This window comes from Rhipicephalus sanguineus, chromosome 3 (assembly GCF_013339695.2).
Source record: "Rhipicephalus sanguineus isolate Rsan-2018 chromosome 3, BIME_Rsan_1.4, whole genome shotgun sequence".
In the NCBI taxonomy this organism is placed as follows: Eukaryota; Metazoa; Arthropoda; class Arachnida; order Ixodida; family Ixodidae; genus Rhipicephalus; species Rhipicephalus sanguineus.
Window position 1 is genome coordinate 79,565,171 of NC_051178.1, and position 16,526 is coordinate 79,581,696.

Genomic DNA, 16,526 nt, shown 5'->3' on the forward strand with positions numbered 1-16,526 from the left:
AGGCTATGCTATGCACTGCTAACGTGCCTGGATAGGCGAGTGGTTACGACGCGCTCTTCTTTTTTGTGTCTGTTTCTATTTCCCTCTTTTTCTGTCTTTCTCTCTCTCTGTACTCGTTCTCCCCTTCTCCTCACTTCCTTTTTCCACCCCCTTGCTATACTATACTGTACGAGGCTATGCTATGCACTGCTAACGAGCCTGGATAGGCGAGTGGTTACGACGCGCTCTTCTTTTTTGTGTCTGTTTCTATTTCCCTCTTTTTCTGTCTTTCTCTCTCTCTGTACTCGTTCTCCCCTTCTCCTCACTTCCTTTTTCCACCCCCTTGCTATACTATACTGTACGAGGCTATGCTATGCACTGCTAACGAGCCTGGATAGCCGAGTGGTTACGACGCGCTCTTCTTTTTTGTGTCTGTTTCTATTTCCCTCTTTTTCTGTCTTTCTCTCTCTCTGTACTCGTTCTCCCCTTCTCCTCACTTCCTTTTTCCACCCCCTTGCTATACTATACTGTACGAGGCTATGCTATGCACTGCTAACGAGCCTGGATAGGCGAGTGGTTACGACGCGCTCTTCTTTTTTGTGTCTGTTTCTATTTCCCTCTTTTTCTGTCTTTCTCTCTCTCTGTACTCGTTCTCCCCTTCTCCTCACTTCCTTTTTCCACCCCCTTGCTATACTATACTGTACGAGGCTATGCTATGCACTGCTAACGAGCCTGGATAGGCGAGTGGTTACGACGCGCTCTTCTTTTTTGTGTCTGTTTCTATTTCCCTCTTTTTCTGTCTTTCTCTCTCTCTGTACTCGTTCTCCCCTTCTCCTCACTTCCTTTTTCCACCCCCTTGCTATACTATACTGTACGAGGCTATGCTATGCACTGCTAACGAGCCTGGATAGGCGAGTGGTTACGACGCGCTCTTCTTTTTTGTGTCTGTTTCTATTTCCCTCTTTTTCTGTCTTTCTCTCTCTCTGTACTCGTTCTCCCCTTCTCCTCACTTCCTTTTTCCACCCCCTTGCTATACTATACTGTACGAGGCTATGCTATGCACTGCTAACGTGCCTGGATAGGCGAGTGGTTACGACGCGCTCTTCTTTTTTGTGTCTGTTTCTATTTCCCTCTTTTTCTGTCTTTCTCTCTCTCTGTACTCGTTCTCCCCTTCTCCTCACTTCCTTTTTCCACCCCCTTGCTATACTATACTGTACGAGGCTATGCTATGCACTGCTAACGAGCCTGGATAGGCGAGTGGTTACGACGCGCTCTTCTTTTTTGTGTCTGTTTCTATTTCCCTCTTTTTCTGTCTTTCTCTCTCTCTGTACTCGTTCTCCCCTTCTCCTCACTTCCTTTTTCCACCCCCTTGCTATACTATACTGTACGAGGCTATGCTATGCACTGCTAACGAGCCTGGATAGGCCGAGTGGTTACGACGCGCTCTTCTTTTTTGTGTCTGTTTCTATTTCCCTCTTTTTCTGTCTTTCTCTCTCTCTGTACTCGTTCTCCCCTTCTCCTCACTTCCTTTTTCCACCCCCTTGCTATACTATACTGTACGAGGCTATGCTATGCACTGCTAACGAGCCTGGATAGCCGAGTGGTTACGACGCGCTCTTCTTTTTTGTGTCTGTTTCTATTTCCCTCTTTTTCTGTCTTTCTCTCTCTCTGTACTCGTTCTCCCCTTCTCCTCACTTCCTTTTTCCACCCCCTTGCTATACTATACTGTACGAGGCTATGCTATGCACTGCTAACGAGCCTGGATAGCCGAGTGGTTACGACGCGCTCTTCTTTTTTGTGTCTGTTTCTATTTCCCTCTTTTTCTGTCTTTCTCTCTCTCTGTACTCGTTCTCCCCTTCTCCTCACTTCCTTTTTCCACCCCCTTGCTATACTATACTGTACGAGGCTATGCTATGCACTGCTAACGAGCCTGGATAGCCGAGTGGTTACGACGCGCTCTTCTTTTTTGTGTCTGTTTCTATTTCCCTCTTTTTCTGTCTTTCTCTCTCTCTGTACTCGTTCTCCCCTTCTCCTCACTTCCTTTTTCCCCCCGCTTGCTATACTATACTGTACGAGGCTATGCTATGCACTGCTAACGAGCCTGGATAGGCGAGTGGTTACGACGCGCTCTTCTTTTTTGTGTCTGTTTCTATTTCCCTCTTTTTCTGTCTTTCTCTCTCTCTGTACTCGTTCTCCCCTTCTCCTCACTTCCTTTTTCCACCCCCTTGCTATACTATACTGTACGAGGCTATGCTATGCACTGCTAACGAGCCTGGATAGGCGAGTGGTTACGACGCGCTCTTCTTTTTTGTGTCTGTTTCTATTTCCCTCTTTTTCTGTCTTTCTCTCTCTCTGTACTCGTTCTCCCCTTCTCCTCACTTCCTTTTTCCACCCCCTTGCTATACTATACTGTACGAGGCTATGCTATGCACTGCTAACGAGCCTGGATAGGCGAGTGGTTACGACGCGCTCTTCTTTTTTGTGTCTGTTTCTATTTCCCTCTTTTTCTGTCTTTCTCTCTCTCTGTACTCGTTCTCCCCTTCTCCTCACTTCCTTTTTCCACCCCCTTGCTATACTATACTGTACGAGGCTATGCTATGCACTGCTAACGATGCCTGGATAGGCCGAGTGGTTACGACGCGCTCTTCTTTTTTGTGTCTGTTTCTATTTCCCTCTTTTTCTGTCTTTCTCTCTCTCTGTACTCGTTCTCCCCTTCTCCTCACTTCCTTTTTCCACCCCCTTGCTATACTATACTGTACGAGGCTATGCTATGCACTGCTAACGTGCCTGGATAGCAGGGGCGTAGCCAAGGCGGGGGGGGGCGGTGTTGAAACCCCCCCCCCCCCGTAAATTTTCAGTTTTGCTTCTCTGTATATACACGCACCCACAAACAACACGCACGAACATACATCAAGTATGGTTGAACCCCTCCCCCCCAAAAAATCGGGCTTACGCCCCTGCTGGATAGCCAAGTGGTTACGACGCTCGCCTTTGGATAGTGTGTACCGCAGGTTCGAATCTCGCCTCGCCGAGAATTTTTTTTTTCCAAGAATTTCTCCTTGTCTTTCTCTCTCTCTGTACTCATTCTCTCGCCCATCAGAGTTATTGCATCATAGCGGGACAAATTGGCGAACATGTTCTGGGAGCGAAGCAGAAAAGGACAAAGACAGCGCGTGCCGGTTCATGAGGATTTCCTTCCTACGACACACGGCAAACCTCGACCATGGCAGCTCTGCTGTAAAGCAAGACAAGATACCAGCAGCAACACGATGCTGACCACTGAGCACCAATGAAACAGAGAGGATGACAACGGTAATTATAGAATTTGTTTATTGTTCCTCTATAGCCCTCTTCCTTCATTTTTTGTACACTATGAGAGATGGCAGTTACTTAATCACACAAGGCATTTACCAGGAGGTTTTTCTTCCTTCGTTTTTTTTTTTCTTTTTGCACGTCATGTCTTCAGAGAATGCACTGCAGTATGAGGCATCCACACAGTAGACACATTCCTCCCCAGATGCCAACTATAAGGTGACCACTCCTGCATACCACCACCAACATCCCCCCTTTGCTATCAAATTATATCTCCTTACAGTGACATAAAAAAACGAGAAAATTTGGTTAAAAGGATACAGAAATATGTTGTGGTAACTATGATAAGTTTCTCAATTTAAAATGAGGATCATTAAGGGCACAGTGCACACAACATGCCAAAAAAAAAAAAAGGCAGCAGCAATCAAAACAAACTTCGGTGCCTAATGTCACTAATGATGGTAATTACATCAGAACAGTCACAGAAAATGACTCGATTAATTGCGGCATCAACATGCATTACTGAAAAACTATGCAAACTCATCGATGTACATTCATTAATGAACAAAAGGTTATAAAGTGCACTTCTTGGAAGGTTACTATAATATTATTGGTTACAGAGTGCACTTATTTTGCCAATGAAGTGGGTGCCCTCATACAGCACCGTGCATAAGCATTTACTGGCATGACAGCAAACCGCAAATGCTGTTAATGGAACAAAGCCCACATTAGAACACACGCTACCACTGCAAAACAGATGGTCCTTCTTCAGGTGTCATATGATTTAACTTGTTAAAAGAATGAAATCTGCAGTTACATATGGACACGCCTTCCTTTAAGGTATGGCCGATACTCTTCGTGTTGTTAAACATTATTAAAAGGTAGAGAACTTAGCACAATTTGTTAAATGCACCGAGCCTTGCTACGCAAGTTCAAGTGCGACCTTCGCTTTTCTTATTCTGATGCACACGTAAAACTTGCTTGCAGCTTTTTGAAGTTGCATGAACAATCGATGCAAGGAAGCAAACACTCAGCATTAAATAGTCACACAATAAAGTATTTACAGCCATGTTGAAGAAATCACATCCAAGCATTTTCCACCTACATGCAGTTGTAACCATCATCACCACCAAACACAGTACGTCCCCATCCACAGTGCATGGAGCCAATAAACTCAATACTTTCTCTGTAAAACAGAAAACAACAACAAAGGAAAACCAACAACCATTCAATCCTAAAGAAAGCTTTTTACACAGCTCACACAAAACATCACAACTTGAACTCTGTTTACAAACCACCACAAAGACAACAAAGGGCAATGTAGAGGTGGATTCAACAGTTAGGTTCGTGCCCAAGTTTTTCAGCTGCATACAAATAATCATGTAGTATTGCTTTTACAGACATCTCTCCATCGGGCACATAAATAGCAAGTTCAGTTTAGGCTACGGTAGACTATGTATACATATAATAATGTGTCATCTGGTACAAGTCGATTCGATAACCTACACACGAGCATACAAACAACCCTCGATACATCAGTCAAACGTTCGGACAATGCTCAGACCACTCACACGAGACGTCACCCACACCGACCCACAAAGGTGGCTCGCACATGGAGCAGCCAGCCTCAGAGCATGACACTAGTGCTCGAATGCCTTTCATCTAAGGATGATGACTATTAGGAAACTAACAGTGAACACAATTATCATCAAACGACAAACCTACACAAACCCAACAAATAATGAACGAAAGCATAGGAGACAGTGTTTTTAGTTTTTCATTGAAGTTTAGTGATTATGAGATAATGGAAACAAAAGCTGGATGGAAATAAAGGCAACTTGTTGTTGGTGGGGCTCAACCCACAAAGACATAACGTGAAGGTTGTGGGTTCGGTACCCATCTGCGACAGAACTTGTTCAAAGTCACTACAGATCAAGATATTGCCGATTCTGCTTGAACTAGACAGTTCAGACAAGACTAAGCTGAACAAACAACAAATTGTCGCCCAATAGGATAGAAACTTAGCATTCATTTTTATAACGACTGTTTTCTTTTCGTACCACACTTGCTTTGAATGGCTTGCTCACACTACACAACACCGCGTGCCTAAAACTGGTCGCCCAATGTGATGGACAGCCAGAAACTAGTTGCCACTGCAGCAAAAGAATCTCTTCATCAGACACAGCCCCTGATTGCCTACAGTACCTCGTAACTCTGATGGTCACCACCGAGAACACACATTTGTTTCAATGTTACTTGGTATGTGCACCCACACAAGCAAGTCAACAAAGCAGGTGTGCCTTTAATACAAAAATCCAAGCGCAACGGTGACCAGCGGCCACTACTTGACATGTGAGCTCACATCCTAGAAGAGGCAAAAAAAAAAGAGCTACCTTCTGGGCACCGACTAGGGAACCAATGCTAGGGAAAAGGTGTGCGTACTTCTACCTAGACCCTTTCCTTGAGCCTTGTGTAATGCCACTGCCGAAGATACCAACAGTACCACCAAGAAAAAAACGTACTTAAGGCCACACTATAAGCAACTCGTGGACACAAATACGGCCAGTCAGTGTGTGTGCTTCATTCAACATGTCGGCGAAGCTCTGTGAAGTTAGGTTCAGCAGGAAGGAACACAGCTGCCTGCTGCACAGCTAGGCAAGTAGTTAGTGCACAATGCCCTTACAAGGACTTACTAGCTGCGCAAGCTTTAGCGCTTCTGCTTGAGTGCAATGACAAAGCAGCACATACATAACGGCTCTAGTACAGCTAGTATTTCCATCACTGGCAGTGATGTAGCACTGCCACTACCATTCAACATAGACTACTACCAGCATTCCAGAATGGTACCCTAGTGCACTACCCCGCCACCCCACCCATTGTGAGCATTTTAACAAGCTACCCGCCTTACCAAACATACAACCTTCCATGACAGTGGTGGAGGAGGTGAGTGGAAGAAAGTCTTGCACGCCCCTGCTTAAAGGTCAAATGTCCTCGCTTAAAGGAGTGGTGCCATCAAATTTCGAGGCTATAACAAGCCTGTTGTGGGTTTCCTATGTATGCAAGGACATTCCACACGAAGGATTGGACACAGCAAACGTTTCGAATATATTTTAATTCACTTCCAAAGTGCACCTAAATGCCCATTCTCCCGATCGAAACCCATCGCTAGCGCGCCAACACTGACGTAGATCTGTAGGATAGGCAACGAAAGTTGTAGTGACGTCACACCAAATCTGCTGTAGTAACGTGAGTGACCTCCGGACCTCCGCCACTTCTGCAACGTACATACCGGCTGTAGTGAACTAGAATATATTCTAATTCACTATAGTACCGTCAAAGCATTGGCTGCTACATCACTCGCCGAGTTTCGATCGCTTCCTGGCTAAGTGCGTCACAGCCTTGTGTGGTCACGTGACCAAGCCTCCTACACTTCTACGTCACTGCCCAACCTCGGCGCCCAGAAACCGAAACCGAAAGTTGTCCACATCAAAAGGCGATATTAAATTATTTAGCGAGAATACATGAATCTTGGTGCGTGCATCATGCTTCCTGGAGCTATAGGAAACGCTTACAGCAAAGAACGCGCAAGCCACAAATTTTGGTGGCACCACCCCTTTAAAGATCAGGGAATCCTGTAAACTAGTAGCGTATGAAATGGAACAAAAGGAGAAAAAACCGCCAAGCACAAGTGTTGCATTCACTGACCATGACAAACTGCACTCACACCTAAAAAAAAGAGAAAAAATCCTAGGTTTTAATGTGCCAGAATTTTCTCTTTCTTCAATATGCTCGTACAATCACGTTCAATGGCTCCACCCAAGTAGCAAATCCCACATAGAACAACCTGCATTGACGTAATGCACTGGGGCCAACTGGCCAATTTCTGCGAAAACGGCTTGCAGCAGTGTTAGCCGATTGCAGCAAAAGAAGGCTGCAACATTGCATACACGCCAATAACGTAAGCCAGAAGTGGCGTATTTCGGGGAGAGCAACCAATTGAATTTGCGCTGCAAAGTGCAGCCGGTACCAGAATAAGCAGCCCGCCACAAGGTCGCGTCAACTGAGGTCCTATGGAACAGCCAATCTTAGTAGGAACAGCCTGTACATCATGAATGCTATGGACGGCTGATCTGCATAGAAATGGCATGCAATAATACATATAGGCCAGTGACAAACGCCAAGAATAAATGCATTGCCGAAGGAATCCTTAAATATCCAACACAATTCCACAGACTTCCTCCAAGACAAGAGAAAACAAAAGGAACAAAAGGACCAGTCCCAGTACACAGCTAACGACTGGTTCCATCAACGAACTTGCATCTATCTACGCACCAGTGCCCTCCCGCTTTCAAAATTGCACATGTCTGCCAGGTACCTCACGGCACGTGAACTTGCTCAATCCCAAAGCTCCAAGCGTACATGCCACACGCACACTCAGAAAGTTGTTCCGTTGAAGGCAAGCACAGTCACAATAAAGCTGGTTCCTTTGTAGGCTGTCATCTTGACACACTTTATTCCCTACGATGGACACACAGACAAGCTAGGAGATGTCCATGCCATTTTAAATAGGCAAACAGGAAGCATAGTTCATTGAGGTAGGAAGCCCAGGAAGCTCGGTGACACATTTACTACGGGAGCACAGCGAGAAATAGTTTTGTCATCTCGTACACCTCTGTACACCTCTTCTAGAGTGCTCTGCTAAGCTTGAACTGTAGCCTGCAAATGTTGCTACGTGTGCTAAAGCACTGCAGTATATACACCAAACAAAAGAAGTACAGCAGTATGCAGTAGTGCGGTGGACAAATTGCGCACATTTTTTCCACAGAATACCACTTAAAATGTAAATTTGTATAATAACTCGAGCTCACAATTCACACTGTTGTGTGTCTGGTTGCAAAGGATGGTGTGGCTCAAACTGAAACCAATGAAGAAAGAAAAATTACGAGGACAGAGTACTAAGTGAAAGGAGTAGAAATGAAAGGATATACGCTAAATAGGCTTGTCTTGTTTTTCATTTGTTCACGATTCTATGAGGTAAATCAATAGATTTCTTAATTACACGCTCGCTGAAAAGCGGCACAGTCAGTCAACTGACACTGCTGCTCAAGACATATTTGACACTGCGATGGAGCATGTTTGTGCATACTGTAATACCTCGTCAACTCGAACTCGCATACCTCGGAAAACTGGCTCAATCGATATTCTCCGCGGCACTGAACCATTTCCCACACGTGCTGTGCACTTACTTCCCCTTATCCCGAAATCTTGACCAAGAGTGGAACAAAATCTCTGCTGCTCGACCGTTTCAAAAGCTGCTGAGCCTACCACAAAGCAGAGGCTTTCCCCAAATGTGAAGTTGAAACCTAGCAGCATAACAACTTTGTCAAGCCACCCTGTGGCACGTCATGTGACAGGACAGAGAGATGCACTGATGCAGGCCCTACAAAAGAGCACGCTTGGCGCGGTTCGTTGTGTTCACTGTATGCGACATATGTCATTTACCATCTAAGGTGTGATTTGCGCTTTAATTTTATTCTAAGCAAAACATACGGCACGCATTATTTTCGTTGGCTGTTTGGTGCGGGAGCTTTAGCACGAGTGCGGCGAGGATGGCACTGCCAGTGGGCCTTGCAAAATGCTCAAACACTTCATACTTTCCGATCTTGTTCCACTTCTGGAATCTCGTTTTATTGTGATAGCAATTATAGACACTTGAATTGTTGCCGTCAATGTCATGTTCCGTGTGAAGTCCAAATCGATAATATCAACCCGCGTGTAGTATGTCCTATATGCGTGTGAAAGCTTGTGAAGGCTGCATGTGGGTACGGCTCAAGAAGAGATGAAATGTGCCGGCCAGCTCCGTCGGTTGAAGGGGTGCCGGTGGGGGTAGGGGGCTGTGTTGCTTAGGCAACAACTTCAAACTTTGATCAAAAGGGCATGGTCACGTGTGCTATTTCGGCTGAGATCAGTACACTACTCATACCCTTGTATGTGCTGTGCTTTCACTGCTCATATCGCGTTGCGGCGACAGACAGCACGAAAACCGCTTCGCTCCCTGGAGTGGCCGTACTATTCCCTTACACCAGCATTTTGTAGAGTTACGCCAGGTCGGATCCTAAAGGAGTTAGCTGCTGGCCTTACTTCGCATAACATTCCAATTTGTTGCGATCGCATTCACTGCTTCGCCCTTATGGCAAAAGCATTCCAGCATGGACATCGCACGAGCTACTCCTGAAAAACACAACTAATATTGTTTATACGTAAGATTTCTTCCTCTTTAGACAAAGGCCAACTTATTGAGTGCATTTTCTTGGATTTATCAAAGGCATTCGACAAGGTGTCTCATCACTTATTGCTTCCTAAACTTAGTACTCTTAATATTGACCCTAATATCTAGAACTGGATAGAATGTTTCTAAACCACATTCAGTTTATAATAGCTAATGACGCTGCATCCCCGTGATGTGGCGTAAAGTGAGGCGTTCTTCAGGGCTGTCGAGTCCATCACTATTTCTAATTTATATTAATAATGACTTACCTGTTGTAATTATTAGTTGGGTTAAACTATTTGCTGATGACTGCGCCCTACAGCGCGAAGTAACTAATCAGCATAACTTTATTCTTCAGTCAGACCTAGATAACATATCAAAGTGGTACTCACAATGGCTAATGTTTTTAAATCCTACTATATACGAAATTGTCAGCCTTGCACCGCTGAGACCCACCTACTCGTTTTGGCTGTATTATCAACAAAATCAACCTTGAGTACTTAATTTCGTATAAATATCTCGGAATTCGGCTAACCTTTCCTGGCATGTGCACATTGAATACATCATGAAAAGTGCGAACAGATCTCTTGGCTACATGCACAAGAATTTTTCTAGATCCCCATGTCGTTTAATATTACTACTCTATGAAGCAATATTTACAGTCAAATGCCGATTTTTCGGATGCCCGATTTTCCGGACATGCTCGAAAATTCGGACGCTTTCGCGGCACCATCACCAGCTCCATAGATGTCAATGTATTAGAACGTCCAAAATTTCGGACGCTGAAGCTATTCCGCGTCCGATTTTTCGGACTTTCTGCCAAAATTGCAGGTCCGAAAGACATTATTTGAAGCCCCCCATCTCTGCCGCGTCTATAATCTCGTAGGTTCGAACCAGCGGTTTCGCGAGTCGATCTGTTTGCGACGATAGCACAGTCCGAAAGTCAGCTTTGCTGCAATACCAAAGCGTTATGGGGTGAAGCAGACCAGAAATTCAAAGGGGCCGCTATCGTGGCGCTGTGTGGCGATGTTACGGATAAGCAGCGGAAATGCACGGAGGCATGATGGCGGCAGCTGGCAAACGCGCCAGTACGGCTTAATCGCTGACAACCCTTACGATAAGCATCTTCAGTTAACTGCTCGCTAGTGCACGTGGCCTAACGCAGTTGCATGCGTACTGCACGCATTTAATAGGCGAGAACCAGGGGCGTAGCCAGAAATTTTTTTCGGGGGGGGGGGGGTTCAACCATACTTTATGTATGTTCGTGCGTGCGTTTGTATGTGTGCGTGCCTATATACGCAAGCAAAACTGAAAATTTTCGGGGGGGGGGGGGGGGGTTTGAACCCCCCCAGCCCCCCCCCCCCTGTTGGCTACGCCCCTGGCGAGAACCCAAATGCGCCGCGCCGCCATTCCTGCTGCCTCTTTGTGCGAGACCACTAAGTGCTCCGCATAGACGCGTTGCCTTCGCGGACGAAACCAGCTCGCCATTGCCGCGCCCGTGTGCGGTCAGGAACTAAGTGCGCATCACGAACCCTTTCATGATAAATGCGTGCGTACGTTACAGCAGCAGTAAAGTGATGGCGTCAGCTTAGTTGGCGATGTGCTGCACACAACTAGAAACGACCCGCTTGACACGGCAGCAAATGCTGCGTATCGGCGGCGATTCGGCGATGTGTGTGTGCATGTTTACAATGCGCACACGCATCGGGGAAAGCCGGATGAGTCGTCCGCTCTTCCGCCTCAGTCTTTGCGTTCCGCGTCATCATTTACAAACGCTTCATGCGAGATAGCCATAATCTATTCCGCGCTTTGCAGCTATCAGCGGCGCTCATCACAAGATGCAAAAGTGGCGGTCGGCACGTACGTAGTTAAGCGGGGTTCGCGGCAGGTACCGAATGTATTTGCGAGAGCCTGGGCGCGCACCAAAATGCCTGATAATTGTACTGGGAGGCATTAAAGCTATTTCAGATGTGGCTGTGGCGATTTGACCACTTGAGCAGAATAAAAAAGCATGAATTTGTTTTTTCGGACTGCCGGTTTTTTGGACGATTTCGCGGTCCCTAGGGAGTCCGAAAAATCGGCAGTTGACTGTAGATTCAAGCTAGAGTATGCAACATCTGCTTGGGACCCTGGTCAAAAAACACTAGCAGGTGCCAATTAGCCAGTTCAAAAAGGGTCAGGGTGTTTCACTAATTCAACGTATTCCTGCATAGCTAGCATTTCTAGTACTTGTCTCATCTCTTCTTAGTGGTTCATCCTGGTCTGTGCCTAAGTTTTCACCTTAAAAGTTATGTACCAACTAGGCCCAACCAGTTTTATTGTAGCATTTCACTAACGAAATCAGACCTCTGTCCCATTCATTCGCACCTTCAAATAAAAATTTCTTATCTGTACTTTTCCTAAAAACACTTTACCAAAGTAACTCACTTAAAAGGAACTCATTAAGTTTAAAATTTCATTTGTTTTTGTTGCACAAATTTTTTTTTCGCACACTTTGTTTTTTTCCAGAGACAAGTGCCGAGTAGAACACCTTTCTCACTCTGTTGCCTGCATAGAGGACGCATCATCTTTCAAGACTGCACTAAATGATTACAACTTCAGCATCAAATAACTTATTATTTTTTTGCACATACAGTATAACCTCATTACAACAGACCTTCATAGTGAAGAGGATTTTGGTCTGTTGTAAAGGCAGTATGTAAAATCCAAGTACTGTTACAACAGACTTTTCTGTAAACACTGCATGGGTCTGTTATAACCCGAGAGAATTGCGAGTCACAAACATGGTCTCATTATTAACGGGGAACCAAAAAAAAAGCATGATTTTTGGAAAATTGCATTTTCAGTTTCTGTAGCCCATTTTCTATCTGATTCCCAAATATCTTAACTGAAAACTACGTAGAAGTGCTATCAAATTTTATTTTGGCGTCTGTCGACTTGGCGAAAATTGCGGAAATAGCATGAAAAAAAAAGCGTTTTTCAAAATTATAGCTCGGCAATGGCGCAACCGGGCGCCACCATTTTGGGCTCGCCGTAAAGAGCATTTCTCCGTGTTCAAGTCCTCTGTTTCAGCTAGCTCCTAAATTCAGTAAAAAGCGTACAAAAAGCAAATGTTTCAAGTTCAATTCAAGGCCTCTGGTTGGCTGCTTCTGCCGTGATGCTCGCTTCGGGATCGTCGTCTGCTGCTTGTGCGTCGCGAGGCCGTGGCTGTCGAAAATTGCACTACTTTGTAGTGACGTGTTCGCACTCATTCTGTATTCGTGGATCAACGATAATTTAGAACGCTTTAGTTTGGCAGCTGCAAGCGGAAGCTCAATCATCAGATTACGAAAGCGCGCCGCACTCGTTACGAACATCACAGACGTGCGACTGTAATAGCGTTGACTCGTTGGACCTGCTGTTAGAGGTCCTTCTTATCAGCACTTCGGAGCTTATGACGAAGACCACCGTGGGACAACTTTTTGTACTCACAATCCAGCAGGATGTACTTTGAAACATCGGGCACCGCGGCCACGCACATCGCAACCGAGTTTTCTACTCGATGTCGTGGCAGGCCTAACTCCGCTCACGGTGCAGATGTACGAGGCAAATCCGAACTTTGCGGGCAAGAACATCGCGGTAGCGGACATGCGAAAGCGAAGAAACCGCAATGTCCTTCGTCGCAAGCAACGAATCGCATCGACCGCTGGCTCCTCAGAACAAGCGGATGGGCATTTTGCGCATCGGCAGCGGACACCCCGACCAAGCTTGCGAGCAGCAACCACTCGGAGAAGTGGTGGCAGCGGCCAGCAATTTCGCGCGTTAGCGTCCCAAAATGCAACACCAAGCATGCTGCGCGCCGATGTTTTGTCGCTACATCTAGGCATAGCTGATCATTGACAGACCGGAGATCGGCGGCCTTCGTTCTCAAATCAATACGTCGATATCCGCGGTGCGCTGTTCCCGTCCCGAAAGTATGCTAAGCGATGTTTGAAGTTGGAAGTTATTGAATTTGGTATGTCCGCGGTAGAAAAGTCCGCTCTAATGGAGTCCTGGCCACCTTGCTAGCCTGACATTTTAGTCAATTATATACAAATGTCCGTTGTACCAGAATCCAGTTGTAAACGAAGCTCAATTAATGGAATACGGAGGTCGGCATAATGCCGCAAATTGGTATGTAATATCCGAATGTCTGTTGTAAAGAGATCCGTTGTAACGAGGTTATACTGTACCATATTTTCGTTAGTTGTATTTTTGCTAACTCTACTAACCCCCTCTGGGGTAACACCTTTCCAGGCACTGGGGATAATGTAAAGTAATGAACAAATAAATAAGTGTAAGTGACTGACACTGGAGAGAAAGGTAGCTCTAATCGAAGAAGTGGGGAAAGGAGGCCAGATGAAATTGAGCTTTGTCCAAGAATTTGGCTTTCCCCCAGTCTAAGCTTTCAACAATGGTAAATATACAAGTCTCCTGCCAGCAAAAGTGGGTTCGAAGCTCAGAGTTTCCAGGTGTCGAAGCACTGCTCATGGCGTGGCTGCAAAATGTGAGAGCAGCCAACTTTCCAATCACTACAACACTGGTGAAAGAAAGGGCGGATGCCTTGGTCATGCAAATGGGCAACACTGATTTCAGCTGCAGCAATGGCTAGCTTAGCAAAACAACGCGATTTCGAAGCCTGCCCACAGTGAAAGCGGCAGTGTCGACGTAGTCACTCTACAGCTGCCCTTAAGCGGTGCCGACTAAGCCTAAACAAGAAACATGCTTCCCTTGCTGCAAAACAATACTAGGCGCTGCGACAGGGTGACTGGCTAATGGGATTAGTGTAGCAGGCAAGTCTTCCGCAGTTTTTTTTTTGTGCGTTTAATAAAACAACAGTGCTACAAAATGGAGGTGTTTGATATATCTGGTACGTTCGAAACTTTTTCCTTGAGACCTCTATAGAGAGCCAGCTTAGAAGCTCTCGTTTGAAAGCTGGTCAGCAGCAGTAAATTTTTATGGAGAACTCTACCTTTCATAGCAATTTTCCCATCCTTCCTTCTCTAAAAAATCCGCCGTCTATCTAAAAATCTTTTCTGGTTTTCACTGCTTCGAGTTCACGAGGTATTCTTGTATCTGCTCCATCACGAGAACAGCAGAAGATAGTTCTATGTCAGTGCCCTATGTGTACTATTATGCTTTCTGTAATTTCACTAAGCAACATCGACTTTTCGACAGATTGTTGGAATGCTGTTGCCGACCTTGCCGGCAGCAGCAGACCACAGATGCTTGCTGCAAGTACATCACCAGGAACATGCTGAAGTGTAGCAAATCGATAACATACGTAAACTCTGCTTCATCTGCTCAGCAGCATTGACGACAAAGCAGCCAATGCATGCTTTAACAAACATATACTTACACCTTCATCCTGCTCCTTTGAAAACAACACTGTTAGAAAAATACACTCTGTTCATCACAACTCAGCAAATAAGCAATCACTGAAAGCGCTAACTTGGGGTCCACTGGCAGACTATACTTCTCTGCAATGAAAAAAAAAAGCTTACTTTAATTGCTCAAAAATAAGACGTGCGTGTCACCTACTCCTGGTTTGTTACCGACTCGATCACTGAAAGACTGCCACCAATATGGAGAGGGGCCAGCGGTAGAAGGGAAAAAAAAAGGATAAAGGTTGCTCCACACATGAATGCACGGACATAGTGGAAAATCAACCAAATGAGATCAAAGGTTGCAAGCATTTCTGTAACGTTCCCAGCGCTAGCACGACGAGTACCAACGAGTGGAGGCGCTGCTGCTGCTTGCCGCGTCTAGGCCCGAGCCACTGGGGCCCGGCACGGGGTCGCTGTCGGAGGATGCCGACGGCGAAGACGACGAGCCAGTCGAGGTGATGGTGCCGTCGATGGACTGGTCGGTAAAGAGTCCAGGACCACGCAGCATCGTCTGTGTCCCCGTCGTCTGCGTCTGTGGCAACACCGTCTGCGAGGCAGTTGACAGTACCTGTTGGGGAAAGAATGAGACGTCAGGAAGCTTCCACCTGCATACCTTAAAGGGGCCCTCGCAACACTTTTTGAACGTAGTCAGAAAACGTTGCCAATGGGTAGTCAACGCCCCCGTGAACATAAGCCAAATACAGTGGAACCTCCTTAATGCGTACCTGCCGGGAACGCCGCATAACTACGCACTAAACGGTAGTACGCATTAACCACCAAGTCAAAATTTGCATCTCCTCGCGTACGCCATCGCCGCCAGCAAAGAAATATATACAGTGCCACAGTAAATATTGCCTAAACTACCCACTGCAAAGCCTTTTCTTTGTTTTTGCCAAAGTGGAGAAAAGATTCTGGCACTCTCGCACGACCGTCCGGCAGTGTCGATAGAGCGCGGCGGCGATGCCAAGGAGCATTTCGGAACTATTACAGGGTCTGGTATACGCAGTGACCGACATTGCGACGGAACGGACAGTGTCGGCTATATGTGTGTGCATCTGTACCGCGATCTGCTACTAAACGAAAACTGACAGAGTTTCGGTGAAACGCGGTACGGTTGCGTGGAGCCGATCGTCTCCTGGCTAGTTGCGTGCAGCGCGTGGCCTTCTCGGCTCACGCCGTCACTGCCGGGCCGCTTGCTGCACTGGACGCGCGCATTTGTCGTGGGAGTGTTCTTCGTACCCACTTCGCTCCAGACCGTGCACGCGGTGAGTAGCTTGTACAGTTAACGCGGCGATGACGAACTTCCTGCAAGCGATGCGCACTCTGCGACGCTCTAGCGGTGCTGGCAGCGGACGGAAGCGCGTTTGGGTGGTCGCCCAATAAAAGCGCGCAGTATGGTTACAACAGCGCTACGCTTGCTGTACGGTACGCGTGCGTTTAGCGTGATGGCGTCAATGCAAAGAGACTTCTCGTCGCCCGCGACCAGCAACGCTCAACTCCGCAACAGCGAGCTGCTTTCGTTTCTACAAAGCGGCGCGCGCTTGAACACGGCCCCGCACAAC

General features: G+C 46.3%; 1 protein-coding gene across 2 annotated transcripts in view; it reads right to left on the reverse strand.

Moving 5' to 3' along the window:
- Window positions 1-11,656: 11,656 nt before the first annotated feature.
- The window catches only part of LOC119386777 (activating molecule in BECN1-regulated autophagy protein 1A-like), a 125,500-nt gene continuing 120,630 nt past the window's right edge, over window positions 11,657-16,526 (reverse strand). For both annotated transcript variants that reach the window (XM_049413237.1, XM_037654053.2), the window contains exon 18: window positions 11,657-15,532. The gene's annotated coding sequence lies outside the window, so the exon portion shown is untranslated. The remainder of the gene's footprint in view (window positions 15,533-16,526) is intronic.